Raw genomic sequence first — 12,923 nt, forward strand, 5'->3', positions numbered from 1 at the left:
TTACTCCAGGTCCAAGATGCTTTTCTGTAACCACCACTGAGTGACAAAGCAACAAATTTAAACTCTGTGTTTAAGATAAGCAATTCTCCTCTATTATGTATTATATTATTATTAGATTATCTGTTATATGTGCACCTACTTGTTCATTTTTTCCTCTTCATAACGACTAAACTGATTTATGCCTTCAAGAAAATTTCAAATCTGGTTTTAAAATGATCTCACAAACAAGCAGCGGTTGCCTTGGTGACCACTAGTTTCTTTAGTCCTATCTGGCAGTAAACTATTTATGGGTTTTGGACAAAACAAGACATTTGAAAGCATCATCTTGGGTTCTGGAAAACATTTATAGACATTTGATCGAACTAACAAGAATCACTTAATCAAGAAAATAATCAATTAATTTCTTGATTAATTCACTATGAAAAATAAGCCTTAGCTGGAGCCCTACTACATTCACATTCAATCCTTCCCACTGTGAATGGGTACTTCTCTTGGAAAAGAACTGCAATCTCATCCAGAAGGAGTTGTATGCTCTCATCTACTTGGACCTGTTGGAACTAGAGCTAAGCAATGATACGATGGGCCATGGATAGGAACGGGACTCGATATCAATTCAGCCAAAGTCCAACTTTTTTCCATCTCCCTTATCAATTCCTGATCCATTTTCTCTGTGGGAAAATGAAGGTGGAGCAGCACAGTGGCTTTGCGGTTAGCACTGTTGCCTCACAGTGAGAAGGTCCCAAGTTAACAAGAGTTTGCATGTTCTCCATGTGTTTTTGTGGGTTCCCTCCAGGTGCACCGTCTTACTCACACTCCCAAAGACATGGTGGTCAGGTGAACTGCTGACTCTTGACTGCAGGTGTGAATGTGTGTCTATACATGTCAGCCCTGCAACAGACTGGGGACTCATCCAGGGACTTCTGGGAAAGACACCATGAACCCTCTGTGACCATGAATTGGAATAAGCAGGTTTAGAACATGGGGAGATGAATGGATGGATGGAAAAAAATGAAGGCCTACAGAGGTTTTCAGTATCAATGCAGCTGTTTTTCTGGTTGCTAGACAGAGAGTTTGAAGTCATGATGTTACATCTGAAATTATGACAAGCTGTCAGAAAACCATGCTGGCACTGATAAGAGGAATTGATAAGATCTGAAACATATGATTCCAATGTACTGAAGTAATGGGGAATGAATTCTCAAATGGAACCGATTCTCGATTCCAGTCCCTAGCCGTGCATTGGCCTGGTAATGATTATGAGCAACACTGCATTTTACATTCCTTTACAAAGCCTGAAAAAAGAAAAGATTTTAAAATTGTTGGACTCAGATCTTAACATTTTCAGTTACTTCAATAACTCAGAACCTGACTCAAAGAGGAAACACCAATCAGGACGCAATCACACAAAATCTAAATATGAGTCGGCTCTCTACTTATTCATAAAACTAGTCATCAGTTTCACCAAAACCAGAAACATAAGAGCAAACTTGTACATGCAAGTTTCACTCAAATGCTTATGCAAATATGAAACAGCAGCCAGAATACACTCATAAACAAACCCCCATATCCGCCCGCCACACACACAGCGGTATACCTGGCTGGCACTCTCTCCAACATTCCTTTCAGTCTTTCCGCTCTCATTTCCTGACTTCATTTACTAATGAGCAAACTGCAGTATACAATACTGACTGTAAATAAATTGCTCTGTTATTCAGATGAGATTATTACGGGAGCTGATTGGTCTACCTGAGCTTTGCTCTGTAAGAAAGCAAGAGGGATCAAATGACACAGTATGATGATGCAACAAGCAAACAGCAGACTGATCTCAAAATCCTCTGATCAGTGCCATTCAATCAGCAGGCAGCAGCCCCCCCCCCCAAACACCGCAACACAAAACCACCGGGTGACCCACATTTCTACTGTTCCCCTCGCGCTCCTCACCAGGACAACACTTAATGACTTAGACATGTGTATCAGTTACACTACGCAATGTTTTCCATGCAAACCCCCATAGAATGAAACACACACACACACACAACTACCAGTTTCTTTCCTCATATTGCACTGACCACCAAATCACCCGATGTTCCTAATGTGGTTGCTTTCAGCTCCTCACGGCCCAGACCTGGGCCTCCTGTTTATCCTGCCATTTAACAAGGGACAAGCTGCCCTCACACAGAAATCCCCAGCATTTGTCCTTATAACCTGCAACAGATGCTGTTGCAGGTTAAAAGGACAAAAGTCTGTGATATTGATATAATTCTCTGAGTTTCTCTGTTGTAAAAATACAAGTTAGCATTTGACTGTAGATGGGCAACAAACCTGATTCCACCTCAAAACATTACGGTGGCAAGCGGTTAGTGCGCTTGTGTCCAGGGCGGAAGGTTCTGGGTTCAAAAGCACACACACCTATTCTCCATGTAATATGAAGTTGTGTCAGGAAGGCCATCTGGAGTAAAAGTTCTGCCCAAGCAACACGCAAATGGGATGTGTTGTGGCAACCCAGAGTGAAAAATGAAGAAACTGTGAAGGAACTTCCTGTTGCACTTACTATAAGGAAATATTGTGATTGCAATATTGTAAATGTTTGGTCTTGTGATTCTGTTTCCTTTGTTATCAAAGCTTAATGTGCAAAAAAGTACACATGTTGAAATGTTTATTAGCAACTCCAATAAAATAAAAAACAAACTGGTGACACTGGTGGGTGACATAGCAACTTACATTTTGCACATCAGTTTTTCCTTCTAGGTTTTTTAAAATAGGCAATCCTGGGTGAGAGGGTAGTTGTAGTTTGAGGAAAAATTAACTTCTGGCTTAACTTTTATTACATATGTCTAAAATGAGCTCTTTCAGGCATATATTATGCTTATAGCTGGATAATTTCTCTGCACACAATCCTAGAATTTTAAGAGCTGGAGGATGTTTAAGATGAAACCTCAAATATAAGAAACCATTAAAAAAACAGACATAAACTGATTCTGGAAAATTCCACTTAAATAATGACAGTTTACATACCCTGATAGAATTTTTTTTTTTTTTTTTTTTTTGCCATTTTTCAGAGAATATGAATAACACACACAAAAAAATTTCCACTCATGGTTAGTGGTTGGCTGAGGCTATTTATTGTCAAACAACTGTGTTTATTCTTTTTAAATCATAATGACAACAGAAACTACCCAAATAACCCTGATCAAAAGTTTACATACCCTCGTTCTTAATGCTTTGTGTTGCCCCTTTAACATCAGTGACAGCTTGGAGACTTTTGTGGTATCAGTTACAAAGAAATTTGCACTGTGCACAATTTCTCCAATCACAGCCACATAAGTCTATAACTTCTTCTGGGTTGTCTTGGTGTCTTTCTTCACTCTTCTCCTTCTTGCACAGTCAGTTTTTGAGAACTGATGACTCCATGCAGATTTACCACAGAGTTCCACACTGTTTGTATTTCTCCGTAACTGATGTAAATAAAGTCCAAGACACATTCAGTGGCGAGCCTCGTCCAGAACTACCACAAAAGACTCCAAGCTGTCATTGATGTTAAAGGGGGGCAACATACATTATTAAGAACAGGGGTATGTAAAGTTTTGATCAGGGTTATTTGGGTAGTTTCTGTTGTCATTATGATTTAAAAAGAGTAAACAGTTGTTTGACAATAAATGGCTTCACCCAAACACCAACTATGAGAGAAAAAAGTTTTTGTGTTATCATTCGTTCTCTGAAAAATGGTTAACAAAAACCTAAAACATAATAATTCACAGAGTTGTCCTGAAGCCACTCCTTTGATATCTTGGCTGTGTGCTTAGGGTCATTGTCCTGCTGAAAGATGAACCGCCGCCCCAGTCTGAGGCCAAGAGAGCTCTGGAGCAGGTTTTCATCCAGGATTTCTCTGTACATTGCTGCATTCATCTGTCCCTCAGTCCTGACTAGTCTCCCAGTTCCTGCTGCTGAAAAACATCCCCACAGCGTGATGCTGCTACCACCATGCTTCACTGTAGGGATGATGCCTGGTTTCCTCCAAACATGACGCCGGGCATTCAGGCCAAATAGTTTAATCTTTGTCTCATCAGACCAGCATTTTTTTGTTTCTCATGGTCTGAGAGTCCTTCAGGTTTCTTTTGACAAACTCCAAGTGTGCCTTTTACTAAGGTGTGGCTCCCGCTCGGACACTCTAGTATACAGGCCTGTCCTGGTGGATCTGAACTTTTTCCATTTACAGATGGAGGCCACTGTGCTCACTGGGACCTTCAAAGAAGCAGAAATGTTTGTGTACCCTTCCCCAGATTTGCGACTCAAAACAATCCTGTCTTGGAGGTCAATTCCTTTGACTTCATGCTTGGTCTGTGCTCTGAAATGGACTGTCAACTGTGGGACCTTATATGTAGGCAGGTGTGTGTCTTTCCAAATCATGTCCAATTAACTGAAATTACCCCAGGTTGATTTCAATTAAGCTGTAGAAACATCTCAAGGACGATCAGTGGAAACAGGATGCACCTGAGCTTAATTTTGAGCTTTATGTTACCCACAAAGGGGCTGTGAATACTTATGTACATGTGATTTGTTTGTTTTTATTTTTAATAAATTTGCAAAAATCTATTAAAAAAAACATTTTTTCTACATTGTCATTATGGGGTATTGCGTGTAGAATTATGAGGGAAAATAATTTCATTCATTTTGGAATAAGGCTGTAACATAACAAAATATAGAAAAAGTGAAGTGACGTGAATACGTTCTGGATGCACTGTAAAATAAACCACAAATTATTCACATTTAAGAAGCTGAAATCATAGTATTTAGCTATTGATTAATAAAAAATAATTGCCAATTAATAGTTGATTAACAATCAATTAACTGATTAATTGTTGCAGCTCTAGCTTCAACTTAAAAGTAGTCTGTCTGGAACCTGCTGAACGCGACGTGTACTCATCGGTACACTCCACCCATAAGCGTGCACCTTCACCATAGCTTACAAATTAGCCTACATCTCGCGGGGAGAAACATTATCCTCATTATGAACAAATATAGGATGAAATACAGAACAGAAAATTAAAACTGGAATTTTAGAGTGGACAGAATGCATTGTTGGGGATGATACCAAAATTTTTCGTCTGTACTACCAATAACTGATGGCAAACATGAAACATTGTTTTGGAAAGTTTTGAAACCGTTGTTTGGAACATTGTTCAGGAGTCTGTCAAAAAGAACACGCAATGTGTTCTGCAAACTGAGACCCATTACTTCATTAATTGTTTAGCAAGAAAAGAAGCATTCCCTACCAATTGGCCCTTACTGACCATTTTGCACCAAACGTTTCCTTATATGGGATCCTGCACCATCACTGTAGACATCCTGTTGCATGTTCAGTGGTCATTTTTGGCAAGCACAAGTGGCTCTGTTCTTTCACATCTAGCCAACTAATGGGTATTTTTCCTAGGCAGGGAAGCTGGGGAAGTTCCCTTCGTGGGTAACTTGTTTGTCTCCAATGGGGAAGTTTGTTATCTTGTGTTTGTGCATAACAGTGTGGCAAGCACGTGATGCAGTCTTTTTTTTTGTGGCTTGTGGTCTGACATAGCCCGTTTATTGTGGAAAATGAGGTGACACACACACACACAAGTGTATGGCTGACTCTGACCGATACAGTATATTTGTAAGGGGTGGGGGTGGAGAATTGATACTCAATTTTTGAAGTCCAGAATAAATATAATTCAATTTCAAGTGCTTATAGATGATGTAGAAATAATGTTATACCGCTGTCATTCAGCAGAGGGTGAAAAGTACCAAAAATGTGATGTGCAGATAAATGTGATTTATGATATGCAGTCTCTAGAAGTGTATTATAGTTTTTCCCCTCATGGTCTAGTAGTGTTACAAAAAGCAAAGAAAAATCCAAATATACTGCAATATCCAAAATCACATCTGCAGAATCGGGATACATATACATACAAACTGCCACCCAAGTATGGTTATAAGTATCATATCTGGAGTTAAGTTATGGAATTAAAATACACAGACATTCACTGACTTATTCTCTTCTATTAATAATAATAATAATAAAAAAAAACAAGTGATATACTGGTGAGGCTTATTGCACTTCATGACCCCAGAAATGACATGAATTATAATTCACATCTGCACCTTTAGCCTGTGAGGCTGAGAGTACAAACACAAACTTTGGCTGAGATACACAATTTATTCCAAGTGGTGGCAGTAAAGTACCAAAAGCTAGGTTCCAATATAAGCAGAGAAATAGTTCAAAGAAGAAACAAACGCAAAAACTTAGTCCATTCACAGTATTACAGTAAGGTCATGAGTACATAACAAAATCTTCAGTAAAATTAGAATTACACTTATCAAAAATTAAAAAAAATTGCTTGTACCACTGAGTCTGCAATTTTTCTTACCTGGCGACTAGTGAGATTGCATTTGTAGACACAACATGAATGGAAGTATTCAAAATACTGTGCCACCAGAAGTACTTTACTCAGGCGCAATTCAATCCTGCCACAAGCCACCATTTTGAGATTAAACTAATGTGCATGTTTTAATTGTGGAACAAAACCCATGCACACATGGCACAATACGCAAATTCACAGAGAAAAGAATCGGGCTTTGGCGGAAACAAACCAACAACCTCCTTATTGTGAAATAAAATTCCAAACCACTGCTTGTGTGGCTAAAATACAGCAAAAAGACACCATGACACTTTCTATGGTGATGTCATATGATAAGAGAAATCAGCCCCCAGAAGAACTTGGCCCAAGTTAAGAACTTAACCCGGGTTAGCCTCAGCCTTTTGCCCAGTCCCCACCTGAGGCAGAATCCCCACCGGTTAGAGTTTGCTTGTATCCCGTCACATAACGTTGGGACTTTCCCATGCTTGAATGGCAAATGTGGTCAGTAACAGATTTTCCAAATCTGCTTATCATGCACAACTTCAGGGCTTTGTATTTAAAAGTCATGGGCGGAAACATTAATAAAAATACAGATTGCAGACAGTTTGCTTTGTTAATATCAGTACTGTAGTGCAATTCACCCTCCCACAAACCCCCACCCCACAAACTCTGAATGATTTCAGTTTAATAATTTCTTAGCATATTAAGATTGAGGCTGTAAGAGGCTATAATAATATAGAGATTAATTTTGAAGTTGTGGTTGCTTATTTATCTTGCCAAACCTGACAACACTGGTCAGTGTCGGCACCATGGAGCCAAAGACAACCAGAAGACCTTCAACTGCAATTGAAAATGGCAACAAAAAAACAAACAAACAACAACAACAACAACAACAAAAAACCAAGCAAACAAACAAACAAAAAACACAGAAATAAAGAATGGACAATAAAGAAAATGGACAAAGGATCTAAACACAGGCGACCGAAGATCCCATTGGGAACAACTCAGGATAAATAAAGTCTGATATATTTCACATGAAGGTTTTGCTGGATATCTGCTGGACAGACAACACTCACACAGGTCTACTGTCAAAGTTAGACAGCTATAATGTTTTACTTGGTTTGCCAAAATAAATCACCAGGAAGAACGAGTGGGAATAGAGAACTGGTTACAACTGAGAAGTGGTTCTGTATTTTTCCAGTCAACCCCAATCATGAATCAGATTTTCAATTCAGACATGGTGGTGATGGTCAGGGGAGGTGATGGTCTAGTGGTTAAGGTGTTGGGCTTGAGTCCAGAAGATCATGGGTTCAAATCCCCGCCTGACTGGAAAAATCACTAAGGGCCCTTGGGCAAGGTCTTTAATCCCCTATTGCTCCCGGTGTGTAGTGAGCGCCTTGTATGGCAGCACCCTGACATCGGGGTGAATGTGAGGCATAATTGTAAAGCGCTTTGAGCGTCTGATGCAGATGGAAAAGCGCTATATAAATGCAGTCCAATGGTTTTCTGAAGTGTTCCTGAGCCCACACGGTAAGATCCTTTACACAATGATGTCAGGTTTTAATGTGGTGCCGCCTGAGGGATCAAAGGTCACGGGCATTCAATGTTGACTTTTTGGCCTTGCCGGTTACATGTAGAAAGTTCTCCAGATTATCTGAAACTTCTGATATTACGGACTGTAGATGATGGAATCCCTAAATTCCTTGCAATTAAACATTGAGAAACATTGTTCTTAAACTGTTGTACTATTTTTCACGCAGTTGTTCACAAAATAGTGATCCTCACCCCATCTTTTCTTGTAAACGGCTGAGCCTTTTGGGGATGCTCCTTTTATACCCAATCATGACACTCACCTGTTTCCAAACAGGTGTTCTTTGAGCATTCATCAACTTTCCCAGTCTTTTGCTACCCCTGTCCTAGCTTTTTTGAAATGTGTTGCAGGCATCCATTTCAAAATGAGAAAATATTTGCACAAAAACAATAAAGTTTATCAGTTTGAACATTAAATATCTTGTCTTTGTGGTGTATTCAATTGAATATAGGTTGAAGAGGATTTGCAAATCATTGTATTCTGTTTTTATTTACATTTTACACAACGTCCCAACTTCATTGGAATTGAGGTTGTATTTTTTTTTTTAACAATTCTGCCTTGCAAGCTCATCCATTTCTTTTACCTGTAGCCTATCCCAGCAGTCAGAGGGCGTGAGGCAGAGTACAACATGTACAGGGTTCCACTCTATCACAGGGCCGCATATAGACAAACAAACACATTCACACCCACGGTGAATTTGCAGTTCCAAATTCACCTAACCTGCATGTCTCTGGATGTGGAAGGAAGCTGGAGCACCCAAAGGAAACCCACACAAACACAGGGAAAACATACAAACTCCACACAGAAAGGCACCAGGTGGGAAGTGAACCCACCACCTTCCTGCTGTGAGGGAACAGTGCTAACCACTAAACCACAGTGCTGCCTTTTGCCAGCTCGTGTGTCACAACTGCAAATGTAACATCATGACATCAAACTGTTTAGCAACCAGGAAAACAGCTGTGTTGATACTGATAACTTCTGTAGGCCTTCGTTTTTCCTCGGGAACTGAAAACGAATCAGACTGGCAGGCAGAATCGGTGACTGTATTGATAAAAACCTTATCAATTCCCATCCCCACTAGAGAGACTAATGTTTTATCATAGCTTTATTAGGCAACTTTATGTATTTTTTTTCAAGTTTCCATTGAATACAGCATAAACTTCGAAGCTTTACACATACGCATATTTGCCTTATGATGTTACGATTCTCTTTGGGAGTGATGAGAACAGGACAGGATTAGGAATGAACATATCTGAGGGACAGCTCAGGTTGGCCGGTTTTGGAGACAAAGTCAGAGAGGAGAGATTTAGATGGTTTGGACATGTGCAGAGGACGGACCCAGTGTAAATAGGGAGAAGGATGCTGAGGATGGAGCCACCAGGCATGAGGAGAAGAGGTTTATTGATGTGCTGAGGGAAGACATGCAGATGGTTGGTGTGACAGAAGAAGATACAGAGGACAGGGTGAGATGGAAATGATTGATCTGCTGTGGCGACCCCTAACGGGAGCAGCTGAAAGAAGAAGAAGCAGAAGAAGACGACATCTGATGGAGATGTAAGATCTCACGGAGCAAACTTAGAGTTGCAGTGGAATCACTCAAACACTTTGTGATATACCACAGAAATAATGGACACTTTATAATAACTAGATTTCAACCCAAAGCAAATTTTCTGAATTTTGTGGAAAATTGAAATGGAAGACACCTTTAATATTAGGACTGTGGAGGTACAGTAAACCAAAACTTTTAACTGATATTCCCTGATATCTGGGCAGCTCCTTGGCAACTAGACAACAAGCCCAGTTGTTCTATTATTTATTTGTTGTATAACTCCACTGTTTCGACTCTTTGCAAACCTACAAATCCCAACTGAGTGCTGAACTTTGTTCCCATCTTCACCTCCGCAGTATAATATCTGCTTGTTTCTGTTTCTCCCAGTGGGTGTTATGGCTGGAAGTTTCCAGATCCATCAAAGCCAGGCTTTCATCCTCAGGCTGGACAATAAAGTCAGCCACTGTTGCCGTGTAGCAGATCTGCAACGCTTGAAAAATGCATTCGCCCCCTCTGCAAGAGCTGACAATGAACACATGTAGTCCATTTCAAATCAGTATGAACAAACACACAATTACAGTTGTCCACAATGTGCATCTCAGACTTGCCAGCACAGGCTGAATCACACGTGAAATCACAGCTGTCATGTCGCAATAAGCCGAGTCCACAACAGAGTGTTACAGGCCTAATGTTAGGTACGTGGGCTGTGTGTGTATTTGTCCCAAGCTGGGAAAACCCCAGCAGCATTCCTGTAATTCCTCCCTGCACCACCCCTCACATGGGTGAGGAAGGACGGATGGAATAAAATAAAAAAAAAAAAAAAAAAAAAGCAGAGGAATGCCAGTGGTGTGACAGATTCTGCGGCTGAGATCCAATCGGCTGAAAGTTCTCTTCACAGACAAACCTCTCCGATTTCTTCGTCTCATCTCGCCCCTCTCCCTCCTTGGAGCCATGTCCCTTAATCCGCCTCTCTGTTGCCACGTTGCCCTGCAATCCAGATAACGTCTTCGAACTCATATCTGCCGAATGCCGAGGTCAAAACTCTGAGGTACAACCAAACCCATTCTGAATTTTAGGGGACTTTACAAGCATATATTAATGACATACAGGAGCAAAAAACAGAGTTTATGAAGATCAAAGTTAATTTAACAACTATAACTCTTTATACTGATGTCATAAAGAGTTTCAATGAGATGTTTAAGAATATAAAGTTTTTTTTTTTTGCTTTAAAATAATGGGTTAAAAATCATTCTGTTACAACAACTTTTAATATCTGAAATAGTTGGTATTGCGCTATGTAACTCTGATGTGTCACAAGAAGTGTGAATTACGCAAAATGTTTTTACACAGGTGGAGCTCAGTCAGCACCTATCCTCACTATGGACAAAGAAAAAAACAGGGCATCGTTGGGGCAAAGAGAGAAGAGAAAAACAAAAGAGTAACCAAGCAAGATACCGGACAAGATGTTGGGAAAGTGTCGGTACACGGACCCACAACAGGGGGCGCAAAGGAACGGACAATGGTGTAGGTCAAATAACAACACTTTACTGTTGTGAATGTGCACAACAAATACAACAGATTACAACAATAGATCAGAATCAATCCACAAAGGTGTCGTGTGGGCAGGCTCGAAGATAGGAGACACCTGTCCAAAGCAGAACCGGAACCACACGATTTCCTCCGCCACCAGACCCCGGGAATACTGGAGCCGCCAAGTCCCGAACTCCCAGGTGGCCACTACCTCCGCGTGTCGGACCTGGTACTGCTGGCGAGCAACAAAAACACAATTAAAGGTGGGCGTGTTTGCACCCAGTAATCCGCACGGCAGGAAAGCTACCTCCACCTCTCGTTGGAAAAAAGGTCTGTTATCACTCACAAAAATCACAAAAGGTTACTGTCAAGCAGTCAGCTGAGAATATTACCTTCCAGGTAGAACGATATCTCGGCAAAGAGGTGGAGACGTCGTCCTGCTGATGTACCCCTGCTGATTGGTAACAGCTGTTGCAGGTGATGCGTGACAGCTGTCACCCTAGCTGCTCCTGTGAGGCGGCTGCGCCCTCTGGTGCCTGGAGCCCGCACTCCAGGCAGGGCGCCCTCTGGTGGTGGGCCAGCAGTACCTCCTCTTCTGGCGGCCCACACAACAGGACCCCCCCCTCAACGGGCGCCTCCTGGCGCCCGACCAGGCTTGTCCGGGTGGCGGCGGTAGAAATCGGCCAGGAGGGCCGGGTCCAGGATGAAGCTCCTCTTCACCCAGGAGCGGTCTTCGGGGCCGTACCCCTCCCAGTCCACCAAATACTGGAAGCCCCGGCCCATCCTACGGACATCCAAAAGCCGGCGTACAGTCCAAGCCGGCTCGCCATCGATGATCCGGGCAGGAGGCGGCGCCGGACCCGGAGTACAGAGGGGTGAGGAGTGATGAGGTTTAATCCGGGACACATGAAACACAGGATGGATCCGCAGTGAGGCCGGCAGCCGAAGTTGATGACCTTCAGGATCTTGAATGGGCCGATGTAACGGTCCTGTAACTTGGGGGAGTCCACTTGGAGGGGGATGTCCTTTGTGGATAACCACACCTCCTGCCCAGGCCGATACGCAGGGGCCGGGGTCCGCCGACGGTCTGCATGGGCTTTTGCCCTCGTCCGGGCCTTTAGCAAAGCAGAACGGGCGGCACGCCACACCCGACGGCACTTCCGCAGGTGGGCCTGGACCGAGGGCACACCGACCTCTCCCTCAACCACTGGAAACAACGGGGGCTGATACCCCAGACATACCTCAAAAGGGGAGAGGCCGGTGGCTGAAGACACCTGGCTGTTATGGGCATACTCGATCCAGGCCAAATGGGTACTCCAGGCCGCCGGGTGTGCGGCAGTCACGCAGCACAAGGCCTGCTCCACCTCCTGGTTTACCCGTTCTGCTTGCCCGTTGGTCTGAGGGTGGTACCCGGACGAGAGACTCACCGTGGCCCCCAGTTCCCGGCAGAAGCTCCTCCAGACTTGCGAGGAGAACTGGGGACCGCGATCAGAGATGATGTCTGTTGGAATCCCATGCAGCCGGACGACGTGGTGGACCAGGAGGTCCGCTGTCTCCTGGGCTGTTGGGAGCTTCGGGAGGGCCACGAAGTGGGCCGCCTTGGAGAATCGGTCCACTATCGTGAGGATGGTGGTGTTACCCTGGGACGGCGGGAGGCCCGTGACAAAATCCAGGCCGATGTGGGACCAGGGGCGATGAGGCACGGGCAGCGGCTGGAGTAAACCTGATGCCCGGCAATGGTCAGCCTTGCCCCTGGCGCAGGTGGTGCAGGCCTGGATATAATCCCGGACGTCGGCCTCTAGGGACGCCCACCAGAAGCGCTGCCGGACAACTGCCACGGTTCTTCGCACCCCTGGATGACAGG

At 43.1% G+C, this 12,923-nt stretch overlaps 1 protein-coding gene across 1 annotated transcript in view; it reads right to left on the minus strand.

Annotated features, from left to right (window-relative positions):
* Positions 1–12,923, minus strand: part of timp2a (TIMP metallopeptidase inhibitor 2a) — a 48,579-nt gene that overhangs the window by 18,364 nt on the left and 17,292 nt on the right. The gene's annotated exons all lie outside the window — the stretch shown is intronic.

The sequence above is a fragment of the Thalassophryne amazonica genome, chromosome 18 (assembly GCF_902500255.1).
Source record: "Thalassophryne amazonica chromosome 18, fThaAma1.1, whole genome shotgun sequence".
Lineage (NCBI taxonomy): Eukaryota > Metazoa > Chordata > Actinopteri > Batrachoidiformes > Batrachoididae > Thalassophryne > Thalassophryne amazonica.